The sequence below is a fragment of the Gopherus evgoodei genome, chromosome 1 (assembly GCF_007399415.2).
Source record: "Gopherus evgoodei ecotype Sinaloan lineage chromosome 1, rGopEvg1_v1.p, whole genome shotgun sequence".
Lineage (NCBI taxonomy): Eukaryota > Metazoa > Chordata > Testudines > Testudinidae > Gopherus > Gopherus evgoodei.
The window spans coordinates 308965527-308984303 of NC_044322.1; the positions used below are offsets into that span (position 1 = coordinate 308965527).

Here is an 18777-nt window from a genome sequence, read left to right on the forward strand (position 1 = left end):
GTACATAATCAGCAATAAACCAAATTCAGGTGAATAACTTTAAGAATACAGTTTAGATATTAGCATCCATTCGGGTACATCACTCATGAGAGGCTGTATAGAGATTTGGTTGTGGAAAGCAAAATATATCAGTGGGTGGAGATTGTTCCTCAGTAATTGAGAATTAGGGTAGGTTATCCATTTAGGAAATAGAATCTATCAGGGAAGTTTACTGCGCCACACGACATCATCTAATCCTGTTTTGAGTGGTGAAAATACCTGTACCCAGTATATACTAGATCTTGCTTTTGTGCTATCAGTAGTGTATCTGCACCAAGGCTAAAAAACAGCTTTAACACTTCCTAATGTAGATGCACACTATCACTGCATTGGCTGGGAATCAAACCCAGGTCAACTGCTTGGAAGGTAGCTATGCTCACCACTATACCACCAATGCATCTGGCTAGAAGTGCAATTGTCAGGCCACTTTCAGCCTAGCCAATCAAAATATCATTGGATGACAATTCCTAGCAGCCAAAAGAAATGCATTTCTGAAATACTAAATGTGAATCTGAGACATGGGAATGCCCTGGCTGAAATATGATATTGTCCAAAGAGAAAATGGGTTGGACTGAAAGCTGTTACAAAAGATTACTGTCAAAAGATAATAGGTTAGAGTAGATAAACTACACCAAAGGATACAAGAGTGTTTAACCTGTTGAACAAATAGCCTTTGTGAACAGCAACTGTTAACTATCACTACGGGCGCCCAAAACTACAAATGCATCTGTTAAGTTTACTATGGAGAAACAAAAATTATACACTACTTTCTACAGCTGGAAGACAGAATTGGGCTGACTAAATTATACATCTACTGAACTAATAAAACTTGTTATATCCATGAAGAAACTTACAAACGGCATTTTAAAAAATTAATCTTTTCTACACTGACCTAGCGTAAGAGAAATGGGCAGATTTCATTTTCTAGTATGTGTGCCCCCACCCAGTCAAAAACCAGACCCTTATAATTAAATTTCAATTATACAATCTGTGTTTTGACTAGTCTTTAGCAGTGTTAAGAATTTAAATTGTCACAACCAAGCTTTGAAGTTAACACACCATTAACATCAATGAAGAAAGTTCACCCCTATGTTAGTTCTATTGTTTGAGTCTGTCAGCAGACACAAGACAGTTGTGAAGTGATTTAATGAATGGTGTCTTCACAATAAAAAAAGGCAGATATTTTATGCTGGAGACTAAAGCAATGTGAATGAGAGCTACATTTTCTGATTTTTGGAATCTGTTGATTTTATGCTGCCTTATCACCAAACTTACCGAAATTAACTCCATTTCATATTTTAAATAGCATTGAAAGACACAATAAGAAAGTTGAATGCATATTAAAAAAACATTAATCATTTCCCTAGATCTGCAATAAAAAAAAAACCTCAACATCTTGCTATGAAAATGCAAATATGTGACTAAATCAACTAAAATATTTAGCTGAAAGCATTATGAATCCTGAGAAGAGACTGCACCCTGTTGGAAGACTTGTTAACTTGCTGACACATTTAGTTGATAAAACAAATAAAAAAAACTTATAAATACTTACATATACACACACACACACACACACAATATTTGCTCTGCAAAATGAAAAAAGCATGTTATGTATGGGCCATTTTACATTATGATTATTTGGTTTCAAGTGTCAGTCATACAAGGCATATCAAAGTATAAAAGCTGAATGTCTCCAAGTAACATTACATACTTTCCAGAAGTCTTTTAAAAATAGATATTTTGTTTGTCACAGCAGATACAGAAAGAATAAGAGAAAAATCAGAGTATTATTCAAACAATGAGATTTATCATATAATTTGTACTGTAATAAAAAAAATTACAGTTAAAAACACTTTCAGATTACAGATTCAATTAAAAACACTGCTGACAGATTACTATAAATTTGCATTCATTTTGACTGAAAACAAACCATCATATTATCTGCACATTTACTGAATACCATATGTAATAAAATGGCATAACTTTATTTTCATCCAGTCTCTTGACACAAGAGATAGTTTTTATGACAGAGTGGACTGGCCAGATGACTGGGTTTGTATTCAGGGTCACTGCATTCATGAGCTCTCAATTAAAGTAAGAGGCAAGAGTAGACTATGCTAGTGGAGCAGGAAGCCAGAACTCCTTTAACTCAGCCTGCATTTAATTCAAAGCAAGGATGTTTCCCAGGAATAACTGAAGATGTAATATGCCAAGATCATACATTCTGCTGCCAGTAGCCAATGAATAAACTGAGAACATTATTTTAAAGAGTTTGAGGCCAGAAAGACAAATCAAATTCTAGTCTAACGTCCTGTACACAGTAGGCCATTAAATTTCACCCAAATACCCCTATATTAAGCTCAAAGACTTCAATTACCATAGGCATTTCAATCCTCAAGAGAATACATTATGCGCCACAGGTATAGACCAGGAGAGGTCAAAGTGCCACCAATGCCCAAGGCTACTGCAATGGCAGGGAACTGATTAGGTGAGACATATCCAGATAATCTCAGAAGGCGAACCATATCTAAAGAGGAAGTGAAACATCCTAAGGTCCCTGACCTGGGAGAAATTCCTGCCTGACCCCCAAATCTGGCAATCAGTATGATCCCGAGCAGGAGAGCAAAGACATACCAGCCAGGCATCTAGAAAGGATTCTCTGAACCATCGCAGAGCACTGATCCACTACAAAAGGGGTCCCATATCCAGTTGTGGCCAATCTCTGATATGTCAGAGTAAGAAGGGGAGAAAAACAGCAAAATACACCTGTGGTGGAAACCCCCATCCCCCATGCAGTATGCAAAGAGAAGTTGTTACGGTCTTTCATGCCAAACCTCCATAGGCAAACCAGAGGGCACTAGGGCAATGCAAGTGTTTTGCAGGTCACACTTTGTTACTCCTGAGGGCATTCTACACCAAAAAATTAACTATTCCGTGCACAGTATTTTAAAATTCTGCAAGTTTTATTTGTCAATAAATAAGCGCAGAAGCTCCAGCATGGCAGTGGGGAGCACAGGCCACTGGCTGCACAGTCCACTGGCTGCACGAAAATGGAAGATCACCCTGCAGCTCCCCCCGCCCCCATGCACAGACATGGACTCAACAGTGAGGTCGTGCCCAACCCTGACACAGCACAAGGCCTGGGCCTGCCCCAGAAACACACTGGGGCCCTGCCCCTCTCCTCCAGGTGCACCAGGTGTGGGGCAGGTCAGCTAAACCAGGCAGGATCCATGTATGGAGGGACTTGGGGGGGATACAGGTTTGGGGTGACAGGATTCTTTGTGGGACAATCTAGGTGCAGGGAGCTCAGTGGCGGGCCTAGTTGTGGGGGGATCTGAATGCATAGGGGCTCATCGGGGGGGTTCCAGGTGCAGGGGCAATGGGACTCTGCAGGGGCAATGGGGCTCAGCAGGGGGGTCTGACGCAGATACTAAGGACTTGTCTACACTTTGAAATTTACCAAAACAACTATTCCAGAATAATTATTCACGTAAATTTCCAGATGTAGACAAGCCCTCACATTAGTCCATGCTATCCAAGTAGAATGCAAAACTACCTACAGACGCCTCTCGACTTACGCAATCGTTCCGTTCTGGAAAGCCTTGTGTAACTCAAATTTTGCGTAAGTCGGAAACGTTATGCAAAAATTTACGCAACTTGAAAATCCTATTTCTGGCTTATAGAACTTTTTCCATAAGTGCACATTTGCATAAGTTGGGTCTTGCGTAACCCAGGGAGCGTCTGCATAATCAGCTCTCTCCTTCCTATCAACATAACATTTCTCCCATGTATCCGGCCTCCTGCTTAAGGTTGAGAATTGGAAGTTCAATCCAGACATCAAGAGTCACAAGTGTTAACAAGTTCCTAGAGATACCACACCACTGGTTTGACTGCAGTGTAAATAATAAACTTTTTTTCCTAAAGTGCTGAGGATATGAAATTACAATGACTATGCAACCACTTGTGGAAAATGCAATGGTGTGCATCAGCTGATACTGTTGTATTTAACAGGGTTCTTTAAACAAAGAATTATTTAATGAGCTATTATTATCAGCCAATAATATTTGTCATCACATGCATGGTTTTCACAATTAGTAGAGCATAAAAAAGTATTTTTGTACATTCTGATAACACAAAATGATTTCCAACTAAAAACCCACATACGGACTGTACAGATATAGACTTCAATACCATGCTGTTGATTTTCTGAGGAATATAAAACATTTTCAAAAAGAAGAACAGGTCTTGACCATTACCAGAGTAATCTTTTCCCAATGAATATACATTGCTTTAATTAAGCATTGATACCCACAAACATGTTAGAGCATTTGGAATACAAAATCACATTTTTTGTGTTTTTTTAAGTTGCTAAGATAAAAATATTTTTACTACAGTACAACTCCAAAAAATGAATTTGAACAAATATCAGATCCAAGATAGGTGGATCTATTTCTTATTAATCAAAAGGAAATATAAGTGAATACATATAAGTATTTAAGGTTGCTATAATCAATAAAGGTCCTCTGCTATACAGAAAACAAAGCAAGATACATTTAAAATGGCTTTAAATCAAAGGACTAAGTTGTGTAGCTCAAAGTGCAGCTCCTCTATTTTTATTAAGACTCTTTCCTCATAAGAAAATGCAATGTTGCCAACCTTAGCAATTTTATTATGAGTCTCACAATATTTAGTGTTTTTCTCAAAGCCAGAGCTCCTAAAGGCGCATGATTACATGAGGATCTCATCTTTCATTTAAAAAAAAATAAATAATAATAAAAAAATATTCTGGCCATCATGGTTGTGGAAAAAAGCTTGAAAATGTGGTTTGAGTATGACCCAAAGACTCAAAAGCTAGAAGGCAAATAAAAAGAACACCAAATTTATTATTTTATAAAATCTCATGATTTTAAGACAATCTTGAGGTTTTTTTGGGACTTAACTCCTGATTTCTGAACAGCTGGAGTTGGCAACATTGGAAATGCTCCTACCCTCTCCTCATCATTATCCATCTACTTCCACAGACCTCCCTTTACAAGGAAGCCAATATTAACAACAGAAAGTTGTAACTGAGCAACCTGAGCACAAAACTAGAAGGAATAAATTCCTCAGCTCTAATCCCAGATGTGACACAGACTACCTCTGCAGCTTTAGGTAAAATATTTAACCTCTCTGGGCCTGATTGCCACTCCTATATCTTTATATTGTGGGTAGTCCCATTACTCAGCATGAGGAAGGGTAATAGCATAAGCCACATTGCCACTATTTTCCCAGATGCCTAACTAACCATGTGGTGCAAATTTAACACATAAAGTAATTTCAAAATAAAAAGGATATCATATATATTCCAAAACAAAAAGCTAAGTTAAAATGAAGTTAAAGTTGAAAATAAATATCAGTAATTTAAAGGTAAAAGATGTTACAGAAATATTGGAATTAGTCCAGAAATCAAGCACAATTAACCCAGGAAACAGAGTTAAGATTAAATTTAAAGGAAATTCAAGCATGTTAAGGTATGAAAATGCTCAGATAAATTACCTATACAACCTTAACCCTGCCCTGGAGTGATGCCAGTCAATGTAAATGCTATTACAATTAATATATTTTAGAGCTTGAGGTCCCAGATTAAACTGCGTTTTAAAAACACATTATGTTTTTTAATCCCTCTCTCTCTCTGCCCCTCTTCTCTCAGTGAGAAGGTAGCAGAGGGTAGTGTGTCAAGTTCCTGACTCCCCAATGTCTCTGCACTTCCAGGTTCCTTCAGCAGTTTTGCATCAGCCCTCCCAGCAGCATTGTCTGGGTGCACAGTAGTGAATACAGAAGTGCCAGAGGCAGTCTTTAAAGTTGCCCATTTGACCAGCCCATAAATAACTGGTCAACTGGCTAGTCAAACACTGTTAAATATTTTAAAATGCTAATTTATTAGAACAATAACAATAATAACAAAGATTATTACTTTATGGTTTCTTGGCCTTAGATACTTATACCTAATTGGAAAAAAACAAGTTATTTAACTGAGTTATTTTAACTCAGAAAAATACAAAAAACCAGAAATACAAAATACAAAGAACCAAAAAAAGGACAAAAAATGCAATGAAATTAAATTAAAAAAAAATAAGACACTATGATGCAATCTATAATGTAGGCCAATGCCTACATCAGGGCATTCTTGCTGGAATATTTCATTGTGTTTCAGTAATAATAAGCAATGAACTGATTGGTCAATTGAAGTTATTTAACTGGTTAACTGACCACCCTGTCACTCCTTGTTTGAACTACCAATGCCCGAGCTAGGATTCAGTCACTGAATCTTTAGTAACAGAGACAGCTGGGCCAAATAATCTACCACTGAGAGCTGTTGATAATTTCATATTGCTGACTCAGTACAACCCATAGAATTATAGGATGCTAATTAGGTGTAGAGTAAAGGTATTTATTGGCTGTTACTTATGTCACAGTTGCGCGTTAATATGTCTTTAGCTGTTCATCTAACCTTGTCTATATAATCATAATAGTGATATACAATTGTTAATAGCTTCGTTTAATTACATCCTAATTTTTTCACATGTAATTTATGTACAAGATTTCATTGAGTTTTAGCCACATGGGAAGTCTGAAGAATCTCTGTTACGCCATTATTAAAAAAAAAGGGACACTGACACCAAAGGTGATTTTTACTAAGACCCAATTCCTCACTAATTAATTTGAGTTAAAATGAACTAAGTTATATTCTTCATACATAACAAAGAGGTTGAATCCCTATTTTAAATGCAAAACTCAACTCAGCCTGAATAACTGAGCTATGACTAGTGCTGCCGTAACATGTTTTGGTATCACTACTTTTGAGACAGTAACCCACAACAAGAAAGCTGTGGTCAAACTACAAGTCACAATATAAAAGCAATAAGTCTGTGTTGCTCTGTTGCACTATTGCAAGAAGCAAACCAACTTATGTAAAATACATACAATTGTCAAGCATTTTTAACAGAAATAATGTAGTATAATATTGTAAGTTTTACATCTGGAATTACATCACAAATAAAAGAAAGGATGCCTAATATTACAGGAAGGATAGATTACTGATGTACCACTCCAGTTTTGCATGAGAAATGAGGGAGGCAGTGTTTCGGTGCTCTTACACCAGTGAAACTTTTTGATAATGTCGTTCTCATCCACCATCTTTCCTCGCCCAAGGTTTCCCCTTCACCCCTCCCTACCCACCCACAGCACGCAGCTTCCTCCCAGCTGCATGCCTGCCAGGCACATTTGCTAATCTTCTTGGGTACTGACTAGCACAAAAGCAGCTGCTAAAAAGCATGCTGGATGCCTAGCATGCTGGATGTTTTCTCTCTGTTTCCTGCCTGCTCTGCAGCTCCTCCCACTTCTCATTCCATCAGTTACTGTTGAGGTCATCATTAGTTTACAGTGGGTCATGTCATATTACTCCTTTTACGTCTTCTATCTTTCACACACACATATAGACACATACACACACACAATTGTGTGTGAGAGATATTATTTAAATATTACACACACACATACACACACACACAGAGAACACTACTATATATTATTATTAGAATATCTAAATTGTACAGAGCCACAGATGTGCATGGCACTTTACAGACAATAAAAGAGCATCCCTACCCCCAAAGGAGTTTACAGTTTAAGTAAATCATAATAGAATTTAGTGTAGAATATAGTGTTTTATATGCATGTATTTTTGATAACTGCATTACTCATGAGCAGCAACAGGTTATGTAAACCATCCCAAACTACACCAACATTGTACTATTTTGATTATCTGTACTTTGATTATCCAAAGCCTTCATTATCTAAACAGGGCTATGTCCCACAAAATCTTAATTACATTTAAGATTCCCTCAATTACCTGATCTTAGTCACTGTACTCTAGGGTATTCAGACAGTCTAGGTTATATATACTGATATCATATATTTTTGCCAAATATTTTAGACAAAGGGCATTTTAGAAAACATCAGTATTTTATTTATTTTTTTAATTGATAACATTGTAAAAAGCAAATTTTTAACTTGGTGTAGTTTTTCATATCCCTCCACTTCTTCAGCCAGGGTATGTCATATAGGCCTCCCCGCAAGAAGAAAAAATAGTACAGTAACAGGTTTTTAAAAAACCAACCATTTTCTAAAACTGTTTTTTTCAGTACATCCTAACTTCATGACTATAAGGTATGACAGTTCATGAACTGCTGGGGCTGGGATCCAATGTTTTATTTTATTCCATTAGATAGCCAAGATTCCTAGTTCTCCAACAGGATATATTTATGTGTGATTGTAGGAGACACATGCACACACAAAGGCTCCATTTTACCAATTATGTATAGTATTTACTTAACTGGCTTACATCATCTTAGTGATTTTTCTAAAAATTTTGTTGCAGAAAATTGTGTTGTGTTTAAAACATACAAATAAATAGCAGCAACGGAAAAATAAAACCAAGATGAATATAAGTTTCCACAGCAAACTGTATCTGGGACAGACACTTAAAACACTATGTTGTAATTTAGCATACAAGGTTACAATAGAAAAGAGAGAGTTACTCACCTTTGTAACTGTTGTTCTTCGAGATGTGTTGCTCATATCCATTCCAATTAGGTGTGCGCGCGCCGCGTGAACATTCGCCGGAAGACTTTTACCCTAGCAACACTCGGTGGGTCGGCTGGGTCGCCTCCTGGAGTGGCACCGCTATGGCGGTGAATATATACCCCTGCCGACTCAATGGCCCGTCAGTTCCTTCTTGCCGGTTACTCCAACAGAGGGGAAGGAGGGCGGGTTTGGAATGGATATGAGCAACACATCTCAAAGAACAACAGTTACAAAGGTGAGTAACTGTCTTTTCTTCTTCGAGTGCTTGCTCATATCGATTCATTAGGTGACTCCCAAGCCTTATCCAGGTGGTGGGGTCGGAGTGAGATGTCACAGAATGTAGAACTGCTGAGCCAAATGCAGCATCATCTCCGGACTGTTGTACCAATGCAAAGGTGGCGCAAAGGTGTGGACCGAGGACCTGGTAGCTGCATGACATATCTCCTGGATGGGTACATGAGCCAGAAAGGCGGCAGAAGCGTGAGCCCTGGCAGAATGTGCGGTAAGGTGGCTCATTGGAACACGAGCCAAGTCATAGCAGGTGCGGATGCACGATGTCACCCAAGATGAAATCGTCTGGGAGGAGACAGGTAGGCCTTTCATTTGATCTGCTACCGTGACGAAGAGTTGGGGTGTTTCACGAAAGGGCTTGGTTCGCTCGATATAAAACGCGAGAGCCCTACGGATGTCTAGGGAGTGCAGTGGCTGCTCTCGGCGTGATGAGTGTGGCTTCGGGAAGAAGATCGGAAGATATCTTGATTGATATGGAAGGCCGATATCAATTTAGGGAGGAAGGCCGGACGTGGTCGCAGCTGTACCTTGTCCTTGTGAAACACTGTATACGGGGAGTCGACTATGAGAGCCCGAAGTTCGGAGACTCGCCCTGCCGAAGTAATGGCTATGAGGAATGCTGTCTTCCAGGACAGGTACAGCACCGAGAAGGTTGCCAGCGGCTCAAGGGGAGCAGCCATAAGTTTGGCTAGAACTAGGCTGAGGCTCCAGGTTCGGGAGGGGCAGCGAACCTGGGGGGATAAACATTACAAGCCCTTGAGGAACCTCGAAACCCTGGGGTGAGAGAAGACTGAGCGGCCGTTCTCCCCTGAGTGGAAGGCAGAGATGGCTGCCAAGTGCACCTTTATTGATGAAACCGCTAGGCCGTGTTGTTTTAGGGACCAGAGTAGTCCAAGATGGTAGGAACCGGTGCCTCAGTAGGAACAGCGTTATGCTGCTCGCACCAGCAGGAGAAATGCCTCCACTTGGCCAGATACGTTAACCTACTGGAAGGTTTCCTACTACCCAGGAGTACTTGTTGTACCAAGTCAGAGTAGCATAACTCGGACTGGCTTAACCATGCAGCAACCATGCTGTAAGGTGAAGAGACTGCAGGTCTGGGTGGTGAAGTCTGCCGTGGTCCTGAGTTATGAGATCCGGCCAAAGAGGCAGGGGGATTGGGTTGGCCAGCGAGAGGTTGAGCAACATGGTGTACCAGTGTTGCCTCGGTCACGCTGGAGCGATCAAGATCAGGTGGGCTCTGTCTCTGTGGAGCTTGAGCGGGACCCTGTGGGCCAGCGGGAATGGTGGAAAGGCGTAAAGGAGATGGCTCGTCCACGGTATCAGGGAGCTCGGGGAGTGACCCTGGAAGGAGCAGAATACATGGCATTTCCTGTTCTCGCAGGAGGCAAAGAGGTCTACGCGGGGAAAACCCCACTTCCGGAAAACAGAATGGATAACGTCTGGACAAATCGACCACTCGTGAGACAGGAAAGATCTGCTGAAGTGATCCGCCAGAGTGTTCTGAACCCCTGGGAGAAAAGACGCTACCAGGTCGATCGAGTGGGCTATGCAAAAGTCCCAGAGCTGGATGGCTTCCTGACAAAGGGGGGAGGAATGTGCGCTGCCTTGCTTGTTTATGTAAAACATGGCCATTGTGTTGTCTGTGAACACTGAGACACAACGGCCTTGTATATGCTCTTGAAATGCCCGGCATGCGAGGCAGACTGCCCTCAGCTCCCGTACATTGATGTGCAAGGTCAGTTCTTGAGCTGACCAAAGGCCTTGAGCAGAGATCCTCGAGGTGGGCTCCCCAACCCAGAGATGACACATCCGTGGTCAGGGCCATTGAAGGCTGAGGCGGGTGGAAAGGCATCCCTGCACAGACCAGGGCAGACGACAGCCACCAGTTCAGGGAGTTTATGATGGTTGGGGGGATCATGAGGATCATGTCTATGCTGTCTCTGCCCGGGTGGTATACCGAGTTGAGCCAAGTTTGAAGGGGACAGAGGCGTAGTCTGGCGTGTTTGGTCACAAACGTGCAGGCCGCCATGTGACCTAGGAGGTCGAGACAAGTGAGAGCCGAAGTTGTCGGGAAGTTTTGCAGGCCTTGGATAATTGATACCATCGCCTGAAACCGGGGCTGTGGTAAGCAGGCTCTGGCTAAAGTGGAGTCCAGGATGGCTCCAATGAAGTTTATTCTCTGAGTGGGAACCAGAGTGGATTTTTCTATATTGATCATCAGGTCTAGTTGCCTAAAATAGATCCTTGATGATGCCCACATGACAGGTGACTTGTGTCTCAGAGGTCCCTCGAATGAGCCAATCGTTGAGATACGGGAAGACGTGTGTCTGTTATAGCTATCCCCCTATTCCATTTTGTTTCTTACAGCTGTCCCCATACTCCATTTTGTTTTTGTTCTCCTCCTGTGGCCGCCCTTCCCTGGCTGTTACGTTGTTTACCAAGGAGGGTCTCAAAGGGAGGGCCCCTTAAGTTGTTTAACAAGAGCCATTGCCCTTCTCAAAGGGATGGTCACTTGTGCTGCGTGCTAAATGGGACCACTGCCCTGTTCAAAGGGTTAGTCCTGTTATCACCTCGTTGAACCTGGGCTCGGTGTAGGGCAGGCAATGTCCAGAGCTATTGTGTTTTTAAGATCCTGGGCATGAGTCATAGGCCTCATGTGCTTTTGAGTCACCTATTGCACAGGACTCTGCCCGGGCATGTCTCTGTGCTCACCTGCAGTTTTTCCCTGTGCCTTCTCCCCTGTGACAGAGGGAGCCTATCAGGATTACTGGCGGGAAACTTCCTGAGTTTGCCGTTAAAAACAGACATTTTTGAAACAAACATCAGAAAGGTTTCTGCATTGCTGCCTGGTCTGATCAGCCAGGGGTTTTGGGGGGTCCTTTCTCTGCTCTCATTTTATTTTTGAGCATACCTCCAGTTTTTAAAAAAAAACCCACGAAGAACAAATTGCTGCCTGAGAGATCTCCTGATTATCAAGACCGTACCGAGCCCTCCTTGCTTCTTCTGATGTTGCTGCTGCTTCTGCCTTTGCTGCTGCCTTGGGGACTGGTAAGAATCCCTCTGTGAAACTTTCCCTACTTTTATTTTATTATTTTAGCTGCTGGCTCTGTTTCCCCAGCACACAGACTCAAGCTAAACCTTGGTCTGTGTCTTAAAACCTCCGCGGCGCTTTGCTGCTAAAAATAAGTTTGTGCCGCTGCTAAGCTCTGCTCCTGTGGGCTTTGCCTCGGGGCTCTCTGCTTTCAGCTGTATCCACTGCTGTAGCCACCATTCCTTGGCTTCCTTGGGGGCTGCCTTGGGAGCAGTATCCTGGGCACATACACTCTGCCCTCTGTGACTTCCCCATAGCATAAGGTGCACCATAGGTTTTGTTTTTTTAGTTTGATAAGTCATCGTTTGTTAAGACTGTAGAGCTTGTAAGTTCACCTGCCTTGTTATAGTTTACTGTTTTGTTGCTCCGTATAGTTGCTTGTTATATAGTTTTGCTTAGAATTGTGATATTTGTTGTTTTGCCTAGTCGTTGGTTAAGATAGATAAGGTTTTTGCTGCTTAAATTTGTCTTCCTGCTATCCCGATCTCTCCCTGAACTTTCCTGTGTCTGTTTTTCCCCCGCTCCAATCTCCCCCTCTGTGTACTTCTCCGTGTCTATAGATAAGGTTTTTGCTGCTTAAATTCGTCTTCCCGCTGTCCCGATCTCTCCCTGAACCTTCCTGTGTCTGTTTTTCCCCCGCTCCAATCTCCCCGTGTGCTTCTCTGTGTCTCCCTGTTATAACCCATTGCTGCTTTTTCCCCCACATCTGCACTCTCTCCGAACTTCCCAAACTCCTTGCTGCTTCCCGCCCCCCGCGTCTGCATCACCCTCCGAACTTCCCAAACCCCTTGCTGCTTCTCCCCCTGTGAAACTTCCCAAACCCTTTGCCGCTTTCTTTTTCCTTTGTTTTTTGTGTCCGCTTGTTGTTTAAATCTCTCTCTAGCCCATCTTTACACTTCTCCACTGCCCCTCCCCTACCGAAGATCACCATCACACTGCTCCATTGTCCTTACCCTGCAGGGCTTCAGAGTCTCTCGCTGCTTCCAGCTGCACTCTCCTCTCATCATTTGCCACTAATCATTCACTCCCCTCCCCCCTCCTGTTCCTTGACCCAGCCTTTAGGTACACTCTTGCAGATTATCTGCTATCCTAGCCTCACAAATTAAGTCATTACTTTTCTTTTATACCGTTACATTGCATAATTTCACTTATCACCCATATTATATGATTGCACTGTGATTCACATTTTACTTGTAATTATAACACCCCATTGGTTGCTTCCACTTTTCTGATATACTTTGTATTTGCATTGATACCATTGTGTATAAGGCCACCAACCACTTAATACATTCTATCTAAGATTCTTGACCATTTTATATAGAAGCAACCATTTTATTTTGCATTTCTTTTGATACGCTTATTGACTGTACTGTATCCCATTGTGCTGAACCCCACTTATTGTACCCCACTGTTAGAACTCCCTACACTGTTCAATAAGAAGAACCCCCCCATCATTGTCTATTGTAAACACCCTATTCACCCCATCCCATCGTATTTCATTGTTAAATTCCCACCACTTCCTTTTTCCTTTAATAAAGAAATTAATTGGCACCCCACCTGTGTGGTAATTGCTCCCCAAGATCCCATATACCTGCAGGCAGGGACAGTGTACTTGACGACGATGGAGGGAGGCGGTGACTACAGCCATGCATTTTGTGAATATTCGTGGGGCCGTAGAAAGGCCAAACGGAAGGACCGTAAATTGAAAATGTTGATGGCTGACCACAAAACGGAGGTACCGTCTGTGTGGTGGGTATATAGCAATGTGAAAATACGTGTCCTTCATATCGAGGGCAGCATACCAGTCTCCAGGATCCAAGGACGGGATGATGGTCCCCAGGGATACCATGCGGAACTTCAACTTCATCATGAATTTGTTGAGTCCTCGCAGGTCTAGGATAGGTCTCAGACCTCCCTTTGCTTTGGGGATTAGGAAATAGCGGGAATAAAACCCCTTGCCCCTCGAGTCTTTCGATACCTCCTCTATAGCTCCCATGGTTAAGAGCGTCCCTACCTCTTGTAAGAGGAATTATTCGTGAGAGGGGTCCCTGAAGAGGGACGAGGTGGGAGTGGGGAGGCGAAATAAATTGGAGGTGGTATCCCAATTCTACCATGCGTAGGAACCAACGATCCAATGTGAGTTGGGCCCACGCAGGGAGGAAATGCGAGAGGTGGTAGTAAAAAGGCGGAAAAGGATCCTGGGATAGAACTGGTATGCCGTCCTCGGGCGTCACTTCAAAAGTTCGGTTTGGGTCCCGCGGAGGGTTTGGGGGGGGCCTGATTTTGACCCCCTTGGGGCCCAGATTGCCTTCTGCGATTCCCCTAGCCGCGTCTTCTACCGAAGTCCTGTCGCGGCCTAGGCGAGTGGCAAGCGCGCTGAGGCTGAGGACGGAAGGACCTGCGCTGAGTCACAGGGGTGTGCATTCCCAGCGAGCGCATGATCACCCTGTTGTCCTTTAGGCTCTGCAGCCTAGGGTCAGTCTTTTCAGAAGATAGGCCTTGGCCCTCAAAGGGCAAGTCTTGTATAGTCTGTCGTAATTCAGGTGGGAGGCCTGACACCTGAAGCCATGATATTCTCCTCATGGCCACTCCTGAGGCCAGAGTTCTGGCTGCTGAGTCGGCCGCATCCAGTGAGGCTTGGAGAGCGGTTCTTGCCACCTTCTTTCCTTCCTCCAAGAGGGCTGCAAACTCCTGGCGGGAGTCTTGGGGAACTAGCTCCATGAATCTGCCCACCACCGTCCAGGTGTTGTAGTTATATCGGCTAAGTAGGGCTTGCTGGTTCACCACCCTGAGTTGGAGGCCTCCAGCAGAGTATACCTTGCGGCCCAATAAGTCCATGTGCCTAGCTTCTTTGGATTTTGGAGCAGGAGCTTGCTGGTCATGGCGCTCCCTCTTGTTAACCGATTGCACGACCAGGGAGGAAGGTGCATGTACAGATACTCGTACCCTTTCGAGGGTATCATGTACTTCCGCTCAACTCCCCTGGCGGTGGGTGGAATAGAGGCTGGAGATTGCCAGATGGTATCAGCGTTTGCCTGAATAAAAGGCAGGACTACTCTTGTGGGGGTGTCACCTGATAGAATATCCACCACAGGGTCTTCTATCTCCGGGACCTCCTCCACCTGAAGATTCATATTCTGGGCCACCTGCCTCAGAAGATCCTGATGGGCCCACAGGTCAATTGGGGGAGGGCCGGCGGAGGATGTCCTCCCCACAGCCTCATCTGGAGAGAAGGAAGAAGAGAGGATAGGTACAAGAGGGTCCTGAGTGGGCTCTTGTTCTTGGGCGGTGTCAGGTTCAGGTGGGACCTGAGAGTCTGTTGGCGGAACGGATGCTTCATCCATACCCGCAGGAGTGGGGCAGCTTACAGTCGCCTCTGGCACCCGGTGTTCAGATGGCACGGAGTGTGGTGCTTCTGGGTGTGCACCTTGGGCTTGCTGATACGCCCAAGGTGTCCAGAACAACCACTGATAAGGCCCTTGTTCTTGACCTTGGGTCTCCTGGAAGACTCGGCTGGGCACATCTGCGTCACGGTACTGTGCACAGGGAGCACTGTCCGCGTGAGATGACACTGTGGTGTGTCTAGACGGCCAAGGAGAAGCTGAGAAACACTGAGAAGGGACCACGTCTCTAGACGATCTCTCTCGATGCGGCACTGGGGAGTGGTACCGGGTGCCATGACAGTACCGTGAACGAGACTGGGACTTGCGATCGTAACGGTGCTGGGAGATCAACTGGGAACTCGAGGCTCGTCGCCTGGAGCAGCTGCGAGATGCACGGTGCCGGGAACGGTGCCAGGAGCTGGATCAGGACCGGGAGTGCCGGGCTGGCAAACGGCACGCTGAGCAGTGCCGCGAGTGCGACCGGTACCGTGATGGAGAGCGGTGCCGGGACTATGAACGGTGTCGGGACTGGGATCAGCGTCGGGACCGAGATCTTGATGGGTGCCTCTCAGCGGTGCCAACGGAGGGTGGCTTCAGCAGGGCAGGCTTGCCAATAGACTGAATGACCCGCACCGGCGGTGCAGGGGGTTGAGGCAGTGCAGACTCCGTCAGTGCAATCAAATCCCTCGCCGTAGAAAAGGTCTCAGGCGTGGACGGGATAGTGAGCTCAACCACAGGATGCGCCGGGGAGCTTTCAGGCGCCGGACTCGACGGTCCTTGTGGGACCGGAATTGACGGTGCTGAAGCTGGCAGTGCTGCAGCAGGTGTCGGTGCAGGGCAGTACAACTTAGGCAGGTGCTCCGACTGTGGTGCAGGCAGCACTGAAGCAGCGGGAGTCTTATGATGCTTCTTGACCCGCGGTGACAGGAACGGTGCCGAGCCGACATCGGGGCCGGCGACAGTCGGTGCTGAGGGGCCTTAGCAGTACCGGGGCGATCCGGAACCAAAAGAGCGCTTCTCCCTGATACAGATTGTTCAGCGCTCGGTTGGACTAAGAGCTGCCTCCATCAGGAGCTGTTTGAAGCGAAAGTCCCACTCTTTCTTCTTCCTCGTCTTAAAGGCCTTACAGATCCGGTACTTATCTGAGAGATGGATTCCACAAGGCACTTAAGGCAGGAGTTGTGGGGCTCTCCCGTTGGCATCGACTTATGGCAGGCCGAGCACGGTTTGAAGCCTGGTGACCCAGGCATGACCTAGGAGGGAGGAAGAGGCTAATCCAGGATCCCCTCGCAATTATACACACTAAATATATTATAGAAACAACTAAACTAACTACAACTATAGAGATTATAACTATATACATAACTATTAATAAGGAACTACTAGCTAGGGAAGTGGAGATCAGCTAAGCCGCGCTCCACTGTTCCAACGACAGACACGGACGGTAAGAAGGAACTGAAGGGCCGTTGGGTTGGCAGGGGTATATATTCACCGCCATAGCGGCGCCACTCCAGGGGGCAACCCAGCCAACCCACCAAGTGTTGCTAGGGTAAAAATCTTCCGGTGAACGTGTACGTGGCACGCGCACACCTAACTCGAATCGATATGAGCAAGCACTCGAAGGAGAAAAAATCCCATTCTGTATTTAAATGTTAAATTCATTGTCACCACTATAGTTATAAATTCTTTTCACACACCTAGGCCAAGATTTTCAAAAATGTGTGCACTAAATTGAAAATTGTCTACTTGGATCTGTCTGATCTAAAAGTTACTATAGCCTCTGGAAAAGATACCATTTCTTCTTTCTGTCTTTGTTAGCAAAGATTAAGGCAAAATCTCAACACATAATAGTCCCTAAAGGTGCACTTCACTTAAATACCATTCACGCTTATTTTGAGAATTTAAATGGTTACGCAGGACCTGTGTGGTGCCTCTGCAAGGGTTAATATTGCCCTCAGCGAAGAGCAAATGGTGGCGTACACATGTGATAGCGGATGGCTGATTCTAGGGATGAGATTAACTTTGTGTTTATGATAGTCCCAGCAACACACTCAAGGTCCCATTATTATATGATCCAGAGAAGAGAGGGATAGGCAATGGTTAGAAGTTATGTGACCAGGTGAGTATGAGAATGCTGACAGTCCGTGGGAGAACATAAAATTGAATAGTTGTAATGTATAGCCCAGTATAGTCTTAATCCTGTTCATTGTAAATTATCAGTCTGTATATAATCACTCACCTCTTTTTGTTGTATTTAGTTCATTCTTTCCATAAGGTGGATATTTTTAAAGGAAAAATAAACTAAGTGGTGACTATTTTTAAGTTAAAATGAGAGTTAAATTACTTTTTATAATAATTAAAATAATAACTGTAATAATTTCACTGCAGCCATGTTGGTCCCAGGATGAGAGATCAAAAGCTATTACTCACTCACCTTGTCTTTCTAAAATTTTTACTGCAGATTTTCAAATATAAATCTAAAAAACAGGCAAGTTAAAAAAAACAAAACACACACCATCTCAGAATATGTTCCCACAATTACTATTATTTTCACATATACAATCTTACAGCCCTGCTCTTAATTATCAGCTTCAGATTTCTTATAATCTTCATGGAGATTCCAAATCAACATATTAATTTCAAGCAAGAGGTGAAAAAAATGGAGAATAGCTATATAAAATGAAAGGGAGAAACCTTTAAGAAATGTAATGGATTTAGCACTATATAAACTTCAAATGAAATGCAAAGTTCCCATTGCTCACCATTAACCATTGTATTTTAACCATTATTGTAAGAGGAGTATTTTCTCAGTCAGCTTGCAATCAATATAAAATGCCAGAGTTTTGACAGAAAGTATCAGTTTTCTTACTTATTTCTAAATACACACACACTCTCTTCTAGTCTAGTCCCCAACAAAGCATAATTCCCTCTTCCTGCTCAGGGATATAATTATGTCTTCATTAGTTCTGAAAAGCAGTACAGTAGGAATCTGTTAATTTTTTTTGGCAGCATAGGCATATTGAGTAAGGACAACCAGATGCTGCTTACATCACTTTTCAGATCCATACAAATTAAAACAAAAACAAAAACCAATGCACAGGTGGTCATGAAAGCAATAAATTCAGTGCTCCCCAACTATTTGGCTCCCTGATATAAGGCTCTTCTACTCTGGGTCCCAAAAAGAATGTACTGTGTTCACAAATCACAGCTATTTCATGATCTCAGATGTATGAACCAAATACAAACTATGCAGATAAAACTTTGTAACCATCTGGTCATCTAAAACATTTTAGATATAAACTAAGTGACCCACTTATTGGTATGTAAGATGTTTTCCCATCCTGAATT

The 18777-nt window shown here is 43.5% G+C and overlaps 1 protein-coding gene and 1 non-coding gene across 2 annotated transcripts in view; both read right to left on the bottom strand.

Annotated features, from left to right (window-relative positions):
• Positions 1 to 18777, bottom strand: part of ARID2 (AT-rich interaction domain 2) — a 172074-nt gene that overhangs the window by 121805 nt on the left and 31492 nt on the right.
• On the bottom strand, positions 365 to 436 carry TRNAG-UCC. Its single transcript has one exon. It is a non-coding gene; the product is annotated as a tRNA-Gly (tRNA).